This window comes from Capsicum annuum, chromosome 7, assembly GCF_002878395.1.
Source record: "Capsicum annuum cultivar UCD-10X-F1 chromosome 7, UCD10Xv1.1, whole genome shotgun sequence".
Lineage (NCBI taxonomy): Eukaryota > Viridiplantae > Streptophyta > Magnoliopsida > Solanales > Solanaceae > Capsicum > Capsicum annuum.
In genome coordinates, this window is record NC_061117.1 from 69,616,555 (window position 1) to 69,632,613 (window position 16,059).

Consider the following 16,059-nt stretch of genomic DNA (forward strand, 5'->3'; position numbering starts at 1 on the left):
AATTAATGACAACTAATATTTTTTTCATTAGTTTAAGAATTTTAATTCAACTAAATTTAATTTTAAGAAAATCTAAAAAATCTATAAATCTATATCTACAAGGACTACTAATATATGGAAGGGAGAATTAGAAAAAAATCCTAAAATATATGAAACGGAGAATTAATATTTAGGTGCATATAATTTAATTTCATATATTCTTACAATAAGGCTACTACTTAATTTTGGATCCTGCGTGCATCAGTAGAAAGGGGAAAATATATCTTATAAGTCAATTATATATTATTTAGATTTTTAAATTAATTAAAGTTTTTATTTTATCTAGATAAGAAATCATAATATTTAATACTTCTAAATTAATTAAAATTTTATCTTATATAAAAAGAACTTTTACAACTCCATTTAAGTAATATTTTCAACCAAATTTTACAAGAAACATAAACATTGGCTTATTCTATTTTAATTTTTTTTTTCTTATTTTGATTTTGATTCGAGTCAGCATTCATTGTCATCATCCTCTTTATCTTTCTTTATTTGATTTTCAATCCACTAACTTTTTTTTTGTCTTTACTTTTGCAGGTTCTAAAATGTATGTTGAGGAAAAACAAATTCATGTATAAATTTTACTTGATCCATCAAAAGTAAAAATGATGATCCATCAACCACTTAAAACTTCTGATGGTAAATTATATATGTGTTTACACTAAAATATATGTTTATATTTATATTATTATATTAAAGTGTGAAGAATTTTTGAAAAGTGATTTGAACTTTTTACACTTTATTAAAAAATTCGCAACAGACAAAATTATTTAATTTTAAATAATCAAAACTTATACGTGTGAGACACGTGCAATTAAACTAGTGTATATATACACACACTCAACTCCCAAGTTGTTTTAAAATCTCTCCTTTTATGCATGGTAAGAAAATTTTTATCCCTCTATACTTTATCATTCTTTTGAAGCTTATAGTCACATATACTAAAATGAGAAGAGCACATATTTTTGCTATTTAAATGAGTATAATGTTACATATATTGTAACTTCAATTCTAATATTATATACTTCATTTTTTTTTTAATATAATTTTTTATATTGATGTGACATACTTATGAAAGTACTACACTAAATTAGTCACAAAAAAGAATTATATAAGAAATTTTTCGAACCTTGAAGTTTAATAATTTAACCTTACAAGACTTAAATTACATGAGATTTAAATCAACCAAATGACTAGAAACACTAATTTTTCTCTAAGAGAAAGAAAAAAATTAATTGAGAAAGTCCCAAAAAATTTTTTGGCTTCAAATCTTTTTTCAAAATCACCTTGTGTTTCTGAGAGACCTATCTTTTTCAAATTTCTTACTAGGGGTGAAATTTGTAGCCTTATAGGAGTAAAAAATGACCAGAGTACACACTAAAAGGGGATGAAATCTTTTCATCACTTTTATTTTAGGTATTATAAAGAGCAGAGGGATTAAGAAATTTTGATGACCCAAAATAGGTATATGATGACACTTGTCAATTCCTTCAAACAGGTAAGTCTAACCACTCCCAAAGAAAACAATTTAAGGAGCAAGAAATGAAAGTAGAAGAACGAATAATTCCAAATATATATATATATATGTACGAGACACGTCTCAAAAATACATTCTAAGTCTAGTTGTCAATGTATGTGCCTCTAATACAAAATAGGAACAATAACAAGTGTCAAAAAAATATCTTAGATGTGAATAATACATAGGACATAAGTAGAAAGATCCAAGTAGTTTCAAAGTCCATCAATCACTACCTCGATCTCCGCAATGCCAATACTGAAAGTAATGCAATGTATGATCTATTGCTCAAATCAATACCTACACAGGTTGCAAATTTTTTTTTTTTAAAAAAAAGAGAAGCAAGGATGAGTACGAAACCACGTGTACTGAGCAAACATCATCAATAATCAATCCTAATTTAAAATGATGTCGAGAGCCACCACCCCAAATATACAAGGTATCCCGAATAATACTTTATCGTATCAGGGTATTCCAACAGCATAGTCAACAAATATATCAAATGCAGGGTAGACACATTAATCCAGGCGAGTCAATACTATTCACTTTATATTCAACAATAAGAGAAGTCATTTATGAAGAATACTCACCAAATGCGATATATCTATCTTACTTAATTACAACCAACCAGTAATATGGGATAAAGATAGGGAGAGTGTGCATATATAAGGGTATATCTCGTGCTACCCAACTATCTCTCTGATCGAGCCATCGCCATACCTCTATCTTATAATACATGAACCTCTCAACCAATATAAGATGAAATAAGATAATGTAATAAAGTGAAATAAATTCTCAAACAAAACATCACAAACAAGGTTCTATCACATTCCGCCATCTTATCTTATTAAGTTGACACTCAAAAGATAATAGCTAATTTGGGATCTAGGATAAGGATTAGTAAGGTGCCCCTCTTAGACTCAAAAGGTAAAGTGTAAAATTTACTAAAGGCATTCACAAGACGAATAGTGATACATAACTTTTCAGATTCGGCATGCAAGACATTGGGTTAGTTCAATGGAGCACGTTAAACCTATGTAGTTAGGAAGTTAGGAGGAAAAAAAAATCCTATTGTTTTTTTCATATTTTTACAACCAAAAAGCATTCAAGTTTCGTTACATTTTACTAATTACAACAAAATCTCCCCAGACACTTTTCCACATTGCCTAGTGAGTTCAACAAATTTTGAGAAATAGTTCTGACCTATTCTCTGTAGGTTCGACCCAAACCTAGTTGGGTTACTATATTTTACTTCGACTACAGTATACTTTTTGGAGAAGTAGTTTTGGGCGACATCAGTAGGTTGAGGTCTCCAATCGTGAGATTAAGTCCATTTTGGCAAATAATGTGAATGCCAACCGAGCTAACGATTGAGAAAGTTAGATGATGCATTTTGGGACTATCGGACAACTTACAAAACTCCCATAGGGTCCTCTCCTTATTATCTTATGTACGACAAGGCATGCCACTTGTAGATCGAATTCTAGCAAATGGTACTATGGGCGTTGAAGAAGCTAAATTTTGAGTGGAGTGGTGTCGTACACTTGAGAATGGATAAGATAATGAGTTAGATAAATTCCACCTTATGAAAGTTCAACACTGTATAAGAAGAAGATGAAGTTGTACCACGATAAGAAGATTATGAAAAAAGTATTCCAACCTAGTGATACGGTCTTGTTGTATTATTCGAGACTTCCTTTATCTCCTGGCAAGTTGAAGTCTAGGTGGTCTAGACCATTCACTGTGGTTAGAGTATTTCCACATGGTGCAATTGAGTTAAAACGATATGGTGATGCCCCTTTGAAGGTGAAAAGGAATCATATGAAGAATTACATAGGAAAAATAGAGGAGTTGACAGTGTGTGAGAATGTTAGACTTAGCGAAGTCTGAGTAGGCAAGGAAGCTGACTCATACCACGACGTTAAATCAAGTGTTGCATAAAATGCAACCCATGGGCTTATTGGTGAAGTCTGAGTATCTAATATAGCCACGTTGTAACGTTAAATCAAGCACTTCTTAGGAGAAACCCCATGGATTTAGTGTTCACTTTATTTCTGTTTTGTAGGGTAAAAGCATGGAGAAACAACAAAAGAATAGTAAAAACTGCAAAATATTAGACAAGTCTAAGTAAGTGAAGTCTACCGGATGTAAGTAGGGTCTTCGGTCGAACCCACAACATATAAGTTGTGTCATGGGAACTAAAATAAATTTTAGGTCTCTGGACATCAACCTATGGATCCTACCTATGGGCCCATAAGTACTACTATGACCCGTAGGTAGGGGTCATAGGAGTCAGAGCTAAACTAGGCTTCAAGATCTACCTATGAACCCTACTTACGAGGGAATAGGTACTATATATGGCCCATAAGTAGTGTCGTAGGTAGGGTCATTTTTTTGGGCCATTTTTAAAAAAAATTTGGGTTGGGCCTATGCGACCCGACCCAATCTGACATGCCTTAGGCTATTTAACCCTAGATCTGACCTTCTTAACCCCCAACTATTTAAATTTAAAACTCCTACTTTAATTTAAACTCTTTAACTTTCATTCATTAGTATAAAAGGCAAACCCCACTAGACATCATCCTACTTGCACCATTATTCAAAGAAGTTAGGGATAAATCAAGTTTTCATCTTCTTATTCTAAAATCTTCATTTAAGGTGACAATTCTTAGCTCCATTTAGTTTGTTGTCCTTGAACATTGAACTTGAGATTGTACTTGGAATGAACTTAAAATTTCTAAATTCTCATAGTTCTTAAAATATTTTGAGCCTAAAAATGGTGAAAATTAAATTGTTGCATGCTTTATTATTTGGAAAGACTGCGATCATAATAAAAAATGGAAACAAAAGTTGATTAACACAAATAATATGGAAATGCATGTGGTAATTAAAGTGATTCATGTTGTTGTGATTAAATTTGGTTTGAAAATTGAAAGCTTATTTGTGTTGGATACAAATATGTCAAAGAAAACCCTTTATTATTTCTTGATTGAGCTAGAGCTTGTAGGACTGGCTACCATGACAGAGTTTGATTATCATTTGAGGATAGTGCAGAGTAGGTTCATGATGCGAAATGCATGTGGTAATTAAAGTGATTCATGTTTTTGTGATTAAATTTGGTTTGAAAATTGAAAGCTTATTTGTGTTGGATACAAATATGTCAAAGAAAACCCTTTACTATTTCTTGATTGAGCTAGAGCTTGTAGGACTGGCTACCATGGCAGAGTTTGATTATCATTTGAGGATAGTGCAGAGTAGGTTCATAATGCGAGATACTGAGTAGAAGGTGAAGGGATTAGTCTTGTCTAGATGGGTAGTCGAGCATTTTTTAGAGTTGGCTACTGATGCCCCTAGGGTTGAGAGGAAGTGAGAGATTAAGAAGGCATCGCTGTGCTTTGTAATAATGTTCTGGTGGACCAATGAGGCATTGTTTGAGTTTGACATCTGCAAGAAACGTGCTTACTTAGAATAGAGAAGTACCGATTGCCAACATCATAGATGGCTATGGTATTAATTTATGAGTTGTATCCTCACTGAGATTCATGAGAGGCCTTCTAAATGTTCACTGATATCCCCTTCCCATGCTTCATATAGAGGTTATGTGATAAGGTAGGGGTATGAAGTATTCTGGAGATTGATCAGAAGGTGGATGTGATCCACATGGCAGATATTGGACTGATTAAGGATATGGCAAACCCGATTTCACTATAGAGAGCACAACCGTTGACTTGTCCAAGTGCAGCACACTTTGAGAGGCCTTCTGTATTGGAAGATCAGGTTAAGAGGCTGATACCAATTGGGGATAGTGATATGAGCATTCAGTGGGTAGAGCCTACTACTCTACAGGCAGTGAGGGGGCTGCAGGAACTTCAGCAATAGCCTTGGATTCTTCTTTTCCCCCTCGACTATTGGTTTTTAGTTTTTTAAGTATGCCTCAAGAATTTTTACAATAGCTAGTGGATCGATAACAGGAGTTGGCTAATTGCTAGGCACAAACAGAGACTCAATTGGCCACATTATTTAGTTCGATCAATCCATGGGTTTGAACTATATTAGAGTCTTTTGAGGCTAGAGTTGAGGGATAGATTATGGCCATCATAAAGTGGTTTACGAGAGAGCTGCATGGAAGGATTGATAATTTTGAGGCTTAGATGGGAGCACAACTTTGTGCTGTCCAGGTGCTTGATTTTGTAGGCATACGCGACGAGGTGGCCATATTGAGATTAGAGGTGCACTCTTTAGTTGAGATCCATAGTTTAGTCGTTCCTCTAGTGATTCCTTCTTTTATACAAGCACTGCCCAGACCTCCACCACTGATCTTTAATTTGTTCATTGAGGATGATGAGGCCCCACCTATTGGGGACAAGAGAGGATGTGAAGAGGAATTAGGTGACCCTGATGTGGAGTTTTAGTAGGCCTTGAAAAAATCCATCACAGTGTTGAGAGTTTAGCATGTGGTGGATGAGGATAGGTATGCCCATATGGAATTGGGCACCCTTTTTAGTCACGTACCACCTATCCTCCTGGCGATGAGCTATGTAATACCCTAGATGGGGGTGGGCCATCTTTTGACACTGAGAGCATCCTAGGTATGTCCCTATACGTATCTTGTTGTTTGGTTCCAAGTATGCACTAAGGACAGTGCTCCATCTTTTAGTTGGGGGTGAAGGTGTACCACAATCGAGGGTTTTTGTTTTTGTGTTTCTTTTCCTGTTAGCTACTTTATCATAGCTAACTAGAATGTTTAGGTAGTATTTATGTTGTAGTATGTGTTGTTTGTTTTTTATGTTTAATTAAGAGAAAAATAAGGAACTTAAGTGCAGTTGACTTATTTTGTTTTACATTTTTATGAGTTTTAGAAATATAATACCCCTCTAAAATATTTTTGTGAACTGTGTGTGTAAATATATGTGTGACCATTGTTTAAATCTTGTTATGTCATTAGTATTAGGGACAAAATGACCAAAGCATAGCATTGCATAAGCCAGACAGGTAGTAGTTGGTGATATAAACCTGTACCATGTATGTGTGAGGCATTTTCCTAACTAACTTTATGGATTTAGTCTAGAACTTGGCCATTTAGTCTTTCCTAGGTTGTAGGATAGTTGGTTGGGACATGATCATAGGCTATTTTTGAATTAGTCCACTCTTAGCTTAAAAGACTGTCCAAATAAGAGTAAGTATCCCTTGATCCCTGATTTGACCCTAAGTCGACCTATTTTCTTATTTTACCTTTTTCACTTTCTCGTTGAATTACAATAAACTTGTTTTGGCCTGGTCCCTCCTTGTACATTATACACCTCAACTCAGACAAATTACCTAATTTGAGGGCAGCTATTATAGGGGTGTGTAGTTGAAAATACGTATGAAGAAAGGTGATGAATTAATAAGAAAAAGAAAGTAAGGTTGGGTGTGGTAGAAAATTGTGAAAAAGAAATAAAAAGAAAGAGAAATCATAAAGAAAAAAAGTGAAGTGAATAAATGCAAAGAAAGAAGAGAACCATACCCAATATGAATCAGCAATAAAAGAAGTTTGGTTGAGAAGTGGATCCAATAATGTAAGTGTAGTGTCAAGGATGGTAAGTCACTATGTCTCAAATGTACTATACCTTCCCCCAAGCCTATATTACCAGCCTAGAAAAGTCCTATAATGATCTTAGTCTAACCCTCTGAAAATAAAGGCAAGCCTATGGTATTTTATGCACATTGTTGGAACTTATTTTGAGAGCGTGAGTGTCTTGATATCGTCCTTGAATTGACATGCATTATTATACTATAAGAGTTGGGACTTCTTTATTGTAAGGGTACATGGGTTGTATTGTTAACTGCCTATTTTCTCAGGTAGTGTATATCGCATATATGCGTGGTTGTTTGTTGCTAATGTAATGCCATTACTTGATTTTCTTATGTCATATTTTTGTGCTACATGGATCTATATAATGGTTTGGAAAGATGTGAATTGGACGGGGAAAGTAGTTAGAGCCAAATTGAGTTGACTACCTCAGGTGCCTTAGTTTTCTCTTAGTTAAGCATCATGTTTTTATACATGTTAGTTGCCCGAGGACGTGCAAATATTCTAAGTTGAGGGTTTTGATGTGCCATCGTTTCATGGAACTTCTGATGTTTAAAATAAGGAAATTACATAAGTATTTAGGTATTTTTGTTAGATATGGTGTATTTTTATGTTAGTTTTGTAGGAAAATAGAGTTCGAAGAAGAAAAGGAGCAAAAATTGAATAGGAGTAGCAGAAAGTATACCTACGAGTCCTATTTATGGGCCCGTAGGTTGGGTTGGTAAGTTACAGACCCAAGGTTCTAAAAGATGAAAAGTTTTTTGATTCTTATGAAGACCAACCTACGAGGTGGTACCTGCGGCCCCGTAGGTATCCCCTCGTAAGTAGGGTTCTGAAAACCTGAAGGACACTCTGATTCCTACAAACCCACCTACGAATTATAGGTACTACCTACGACCCGTAAGTGAGGTCATAGGTTGGTGGCGACTCTATTTTCCTACTTTATTATGGATAGGTTTTCTGATGTATCTATAAATACCCATAGGATGTTTCATTAATATTTGATGCACTTTATACAATTATTACATTGTTTTGAGTTCTGAGATACACTTTTTATCTTGGAATTCTTGTTCTTGGATTTTAGGGTTTGATATTAATTTGAGATTTTGGTTTTCATTTTTAATTATTTGTGAAATCATTTATATGCTTTCAATTATGAATTCTGTGTGTGTTCTTACAATTATGAGAATCTAAATCCCATAACTAGGGTTATGGGAACCTTGATGGATTAATAAAGTAGAGAAAGTGCTAAGTCATTCTTGATTGGTGTTCTTGCATGTATTGTGATTTATTTCATATTGATTTTTTTTATGGTTACAAACTTTAGGAACCCGCCTGTATTCAATACTAACTCGAGATAGAGGTTGAGATTGAATAAAAGACATCACAATAGTAATTTAAAGCTACCAACCTTCATCTAATTAACTTGAAATGTAGAGAAGAGAGTTCATCTGGAATCCACGATAAGGGTTAGTAATATGACACTTAATCTAGAATCCACGACAAGGGTTAGTAATGCGACACTTTGAGATCGAGAGGAGATGCATGAAATTTACCCAAACCAAGGTCGAGAGGGGGCAAGGTGATACATAGCTTGTTAGATTCTGCATGCAAGGCACCAAGATAGATTTATGAGCATGATAAGTCTGCGGAGTTAAGAAGTTAGGGGGAACACAATCTTAGTGATCGCTCATACTGATAATAACCCTATTTGAAAACATTGTTACTATTACCACTGTTCTTACAAAGGCCCCAATTTACTTTTTGTACTTTTTAGCTGCATCAACAATCTTCTGACTAATTTCCATCCTATTCCTTATTGGATCAACCCCAACCTTGTTGCGTTCTATATTTGACAAGAGATAATTTATACTTTTTAAGAGGTGTAATTTGGGAGACATCAACATACATTAAAGGTAACTTGATAATCATTAAGTCTCAACTTCATTTGTCCTATCTCCATGTCAACCAATGCCCTACCCGTAGCTAAGAAAGGCCTTCCTAAAATGATCAGAACCTCAAAGATAACCCCACAATCAAGAAACACAAAATTTATTGGAAATATGAAAGATGATACCTTACCACCACACCACATACGATACCCAAAGGCTTCTTCACAATGCGATCTGTCATTAAGAGTCTCATTAAGGTCGATTTAGGTGACCCTAAATCGAACTATTTGTAGACGACTAGCAGCATTAAGTTAATGCTAGCACCTAGATCACATAAGGCCCGTAGAAAATTTGAAAACTCAATAGTATATGGAATAACAAATGCTCCTAGATATTTCTTATTTTTAACTAAAGATCAAGAGTTAATAGGTCTACAATAGTTCATATTATCAGCAGGCTCAAAACTCACCGTCCTCTTCTTTGTTACCAAATACTTTGCATATTTTGGTATTTGCTCTAGAGTTTCCACAAGAAGGATGCCCACAGATAACTCCTTCAATATAGAAATAAACTTTTGATATTTTGCCTCTTCGATTTGCTTCTTCAATCTTTGGGTAAAAGGTAAAGGAGGTCAGGGAATGGGCTTCAATACTGGTATGACTTCCTTACCTTTCCCTTTATCAAAATCAACTTCTTTCTCAACAGCTAGAGGCTTTTAAGTGACTTCATTATTCATCACTAAATTTTCTATTTCATCCACAGCGACATTATCAATGTTCATGGGGTCATTCCTTATGTTACAAACTACACGCATAGGCAGATCAATAGTAGCCTTACAACTCCAAGTAGTAATAGCTAGATAATGAATTTTATTCTTAGGATCCTGAATGGTTTTATTAAAAGTGTACTCAGTTAATGCTGGTTCAATATGGCAGACATCTACCCAAATTGCTGCTCAAGCTACTTAATGGTAGTTACAGGCCACTCCACCATTTGGTACAACCTTAAAATGTCTACCTTAATTTTTTTGACAACTCACTTAGATTTTTGACCCCATTTACAAGTTTTAAAAGCAACACTTTCATCCTTGAGCTTCCAAAATTAGCATCTCAATTCCCTAGTGGAACATAAACATTACTATTTTTCTTGTATTCATCTTTCCTCCTCCAGACACCATCACGTCTCTACTCCTATATCTATACCTATTGTATTTGTCTCCATAATATTTATGACCTTGATTCTCTTTTCTCGAGTTTCAGTTTATCTTAATTAGACCCTTATTTCAAAAACTCGCCACTTCTTTATTAAGATACTTAGATTCTTACTGTTAATCTAAATTTTCATGTGTAGAAGACTTACCTTACTCTAATTGCTACAAAATGCTTGGTAAGCAATCCAATCTCAGTCCTTTGCTATGCTACCTCCTGGTCTACTATCTCATCTAGTGCTCGCTGCTCATTGGAAGATCCAATTGAATAAGTACCAACTGATTTGTTCATCTCCTGAGTATGCCACCCTCAATTGATTTTAGTAATTTGGTCTAAGATTTTAGAAGTATGATCCCATCGTAGACTCATGAAGGCTCTGCCTATGATAGTGTCTTCTACCACCTTAATATTAGCATTCGAGGCTCTGTAGAATATCTCAAGCAAGTTTTGACCCATAATTTAATAGTTTGGAACATTATGTATTCTTCTTGAACCTCAAGCATGCCTCATATAGTGCCTCTGAATCCAACTATTGGAAGTTATAATACTTAGTCTTTCAACTACAACATTTTAGAGGAAGAGAAAGATCAGTCCAAGAATTAAGTGCTTAACTAGTTTGAAGTAGTGATAGATCCATGGGGTAACTCATTTAATTAGGTATCTTCCCCTTTTAGAGAGAATGGGAAGAATCTCAGTCGTATCACTTTCTAACTCACCTAAGGCAGGTTTTATAAAGTGCAAATCCCCATACAGTTCATAATATGTATGTTGGCATCATCGGTAGGTAGGCTAGCAAACAATACTTTCAAATCCAGTAGCAGGATCTTTACACTTGTGATATAAAACTTTTTACCTTGAGGAAATTCTGGGGAAATGATTGTGTAAGACCCCTTAAAATTTTGATCATTTTATTTTTGACCCTCGCATGTGTGTAATGTCAATTTTATACTTGAATTGTGTTTAGGGATGTTAAAAGGGTGTTTGGGGATTGTTTTGGAAATTTTAGAAGGGGTTCGGGTTATTTTGGGACCCCGAGGCAGTGAGGGTCTATGATATTGGTGTGCCATGAAGGTTAGCCTCCGTGATATTAGCGTGGCATGATAGCTACCCTCCGCAATCACGTCATGCCATGTTGATGGTTAAATTTCATCTAGTTTTGTTTTTTTCACGTGGGGTGTGAGGCTTTTAGTATTTTCACCCTTTCCATGACTTATAAACATAAAAAGGACCCTTTTTCTTTAGTTTTCAATGATCAAACTCTACTTTATTCATCTTTAACTCTCCACCTAATAAAGCTTAAAGAAATCACTACGCCTGGCTCTAAACTTCAAATTGACTTAAATTTATTGTATATTTCAGGCATGTTTCTCTTTCCTAAACTTTAATTCTACATTGTGGCATAAATTGAATGAATTTTCATGTGATTAAATTATGGGTTTTTAAATAGGATTGAGGGGTTTTGGTTGTTAGTGATTCAGTTACTTGTCCTATATTTTGAATTGATTTTTCATGCTTTAAATTGATATTTTTGGGACTAAATTGGTACATTATTTAAATAGTTGGAATGGGGGCTATGGGTTTCTCAAAATTGGATGAATTTTAGCTTGGATTTGCATGAACCTCAACCCACTTTGTAAATTTGATCTTTATTATGGATAATTGCTTAGTTTAACCTATTTTTGAGCTCATTACATTGCATTAATTTATAAATGAATATAAAAATGGATTTTTATGGCCTTGGTGGCTATGGTTTGGACATTAATGGAACTTGGGATTCCAATTTGGTTGTGTGAATTATTTGGGAATAAATATATTAGCTTACAAGTGTATTGGTATGACAATACTAAGTGGTAGATTCCTTGATAAATGACTCCTAGGTTAATGGTTGGAATTAGGTGCAAATTGTTTTAATATAGATTAAAGAGGGTTATGTAGCTTACCATGAAGGTGTAAGTCCCAAGGGGGACAAACACTGAAAACTACGTTTGCCAGCGTTGGAGGTCTATATGACCGTATGCTTGACACACACTTGATATATATATATATTGGACAGCTATTGCCCTTGGTGGCTTTACTTTTCCCTCAGATTTTCCTCAGTTCGTGCGGCTAACACGTATTAGGGCCCTTTCAGCAGGGGGATCTGAACCCATATATCCTATGGGTGCCTTTAGGATGGATTAAGCTACGCAGACTAAGTTAATTGTTTTCAAACTCTCATTTTCATGACCCTTACCTTATCCCGACATCTTATATATGTATATATGAATATGTGCATCTGGCTTGACTGATTTTGGACATGACATTGTGTTATCACTTTCCCTAAGTTACATGCCAGTGCATATCCCACAGACCATCATAGGATGCTACATCATTTCCTGATGTAGCATCTGAAGACTTTTTTGTTACTTTTATGCAATGTTAGGTGGATTAGCATGTCTGTTGAGTTATCGTGAAGTGGTGATCCTCTATCCTTTGGAAGGTCTTGTCATTTCATTATTCTTACTTATTTTTCATAGTGCTTTTTGATTCATTTTGGGCAGGATTGGGGTCATGTCCTGACTTAGATGTTATTCTAGTTTAGAGGCTTTCGTGGTCAAATGTCGATTGGTTATTTATTGAATCTTAAATTTCATTTGAGTTATCTATTTTTCTTTCATGACTATCTTAATTGGATTCTACGTTGTCTTTATTATTATTATTGTTCTCTTAAGGTTAGGCTAAGGGGATGGTCTCCGATCCATAGTGGGTGATTGTGCTTACCTATACCGCAGTTTGGATATAGGAAAATTGTTGTCAATATAACTCAACTCACGTTGAGGTCGAATCCTCAAGGAGTCATTCTACTCTTCAAACCCTATAGGTATCGATAGCCTCTAAGTGTATTCTCGTAGTGTAAACAAAGTAAAATACATGAATTAAAAAAAGGGGATTGATTTGGAAAGATTTTTATCAAAATCAAATCAAACTACCAACTAAAAGCGACGATTGTGGTTTAGATTTCAATATGAGACAAATCTTGGGATTATGTCTTCCTAGGGGCAAATAATTCATGGTTCATGATAATTGCGTGCAAATTCTAGTCATCAACTACATGGGTAAGATAGTTAGGAGTTCTTTAGGTTAATCTTTCAACCAAACCTCAAGATTATCATCCATGGATCCTTTCGGATACCTCATGGATGTGGCAAGCAAACCCACCTAATACCCCAATTGGGCATCCCTATTTCTAGGAAGATGCCCAAGATCTAGTTAATTCTCAACTCATCCTTATTCCTAAGATGATGAAAAGAGCATAAACTAAATCTAATTATTTTTCACTAATGCCTTGTCACCCATATCTCTCTTTCAAGGATGATATAGGATCTAAAATTTCACTCACATCCTTCTTTCAAGGATGATGTAAGCTTTTGAGAATTTGGTTTTTTCACCCACAAAGCCATTTTAGGAATTTGGGGTTTTCAACCAAAAATTCCAACTAAATCAAGAAAGCACTAGTGAAACCCACAAGTAATAACTAAGAATCTACACCAATAAATCAATAACCCACACATATTTGCACCATATTTCAACATAATACCAAGATAAATTGTTTAACTACTCATAAAGTTAGGGAAAATAATTATACTAAATTGGTTGTTCAATGCTTCCATTGAAATTGTAATCAAGAGTAATCCAATATCCAACTTCAATTACAACTAAACCGACTTGAAAAATTAACCACACTAAGTTTCCCCAATTTGGTAGGGTTTATAAATTCTTCAATTTCAATTTCAAAGTTGATGAATACCAAATGGGAAAGGGTTTTAGCCTTGTAAGGATTTAGGGTCAGCTACATAAAATTACAGAATTGCCCCTGGGTATAAACCCGCGATGCTGCTATCGCAGCAGCTTTCCAATGATCGTGATAGCTTGCTAGTGATTGTGGCAGTCGCGACCGCCATATAATCATCACGATCACTGGTTTTTGACCTAACTTAACTTACCGCGACACAGCCATTTTCTACTCAAGGTCTTCCAGCTTTTCCATTTCTCTTCTCTTGTTGTTCCCTTTAAGCTCAATTTCACTTCTTTCCTTCTTATCACATGTATACCTGTGAAATATAGAAATTATTGCATTCAAATAACAAAGTTGTCTCAATCATACCTTTAAATCATAGTAGTGCACACGAATTTGGATGTAAATGAGTTGTAAATTTACCACTCATCAGTGGGCTTGAGATACCCATCACGGCCAGGCTCGAGGTCGGGGTGTGACAGATTGCACCTATTTTGATTGGCTCAACATACCTAAAATATTCTTCTGGATTATCCTAAAATATTATTCTCAATTTTTCCCTCGCATCAAGTGCAGCAAGGTGGTCTTCCTTTTCTTGTCTAACCCTTTCTTCCCTAGTTGCTCGTTGGGCAGCTACTTGCCTAGAATTTTTTTTAGCCATTTGCTAAGCAGTGACCTATTTCATCGTTTTCTGAATATCATATTGGAGTGTCCGATTCAATGTTGTCGGGTCATAATGAACCCCTTCGAGCAGGACTCTTTGATCATGAACTCCTCTCTCTATCCTTTGATTCTGTCTCAAAGTTCTCTTACACTTAAGATTATTTAGAATCAGGGAATTTGCTTGACTTAAGTATTGGGCATACACAGTGTGTGCCCTATAAATAGTAGAAAAGTAAAAATCAACAAGCAGGACCAACAACTTCAAAAAACTCAATCTATCACTTTATAACTTTATTTCTCGGCAACAACTCCAAAATTTAATGTCGCCCAAATTACACATCACAAAAAGTATAAAGTGGTCACTGAATAAAATTTACAACCCAACAAAATTGGGGCGATCCTATGAGGAATAGGCTAGAATTATGTTAACAATTTGTCTACGTAACTTGAAAGTAAGTAATAAAAAGGGGGTTTTGTAAAAGGAAGCGGTAACACTAACAATGTTTGTTAATTGGATTGTAATCAATATGAGACGAGTACTAAGATTGTGATCCCCATCACTTCATAACTCCACAAGCTGTTTGTGCTAGTAGACTATCTCGATGCTTTACACTTAAAATCTAACAAGATATGTACCATCTAACCCATCTCTCGAAATTGGTTAAATAAATTTCACTAATCTCCTCTCAAAATTAGAGTATCGTATTACTAACCCTTGTTCTGTGATCTCAGACTAACTATCTTTGTTAGGGTTCAATTCAACTAGATGAAGGTGAATAGCTTCAAATCTCTGTTGTTATCTCCTTTTCTTAATCACTACCACTCTCTGGAGAATAACTAGAATATATGTGAGTTTCTAATATTTACAACCATCAGGACTGCACTCAAAACAAAGAAAATAGCAATACATGCAAGCACACCAGTTTAGAATGACTTTACAAACCTTAGTTATGGTGTTAGATACTCATGATCATATTTAAACAAGAATAATCATAGATTAAAACATAATTATGTACATACAATGAGAAATAAACTCCAAAATCTCGACTTTGATTGAAACCCTTGAAATGATATTTGTATATTTCCAACAATATGTCTTAGAATTATATAATATGATGCTGTGAATGTAATAATTATATAATCTTAAAAAATAAATCAAATAGGAGTATTTATAAACAAGATTAAACCTTTCCTAAATAAAGTAGTGTTACAAAGTCGGCATCGATATGCTCCTGACAACAACTCATAGATACTGGCTACAACTCGTTGCCAGTCTTTTTCCTTATCGTGATATGATTGTTATTTTACTGCCGATGACTTGTCTTGTTATTGTATGAGTTGTAAGATGACCCATCACCATTTTTCATTTTTGTATGTTGTCAAGAGTTTTC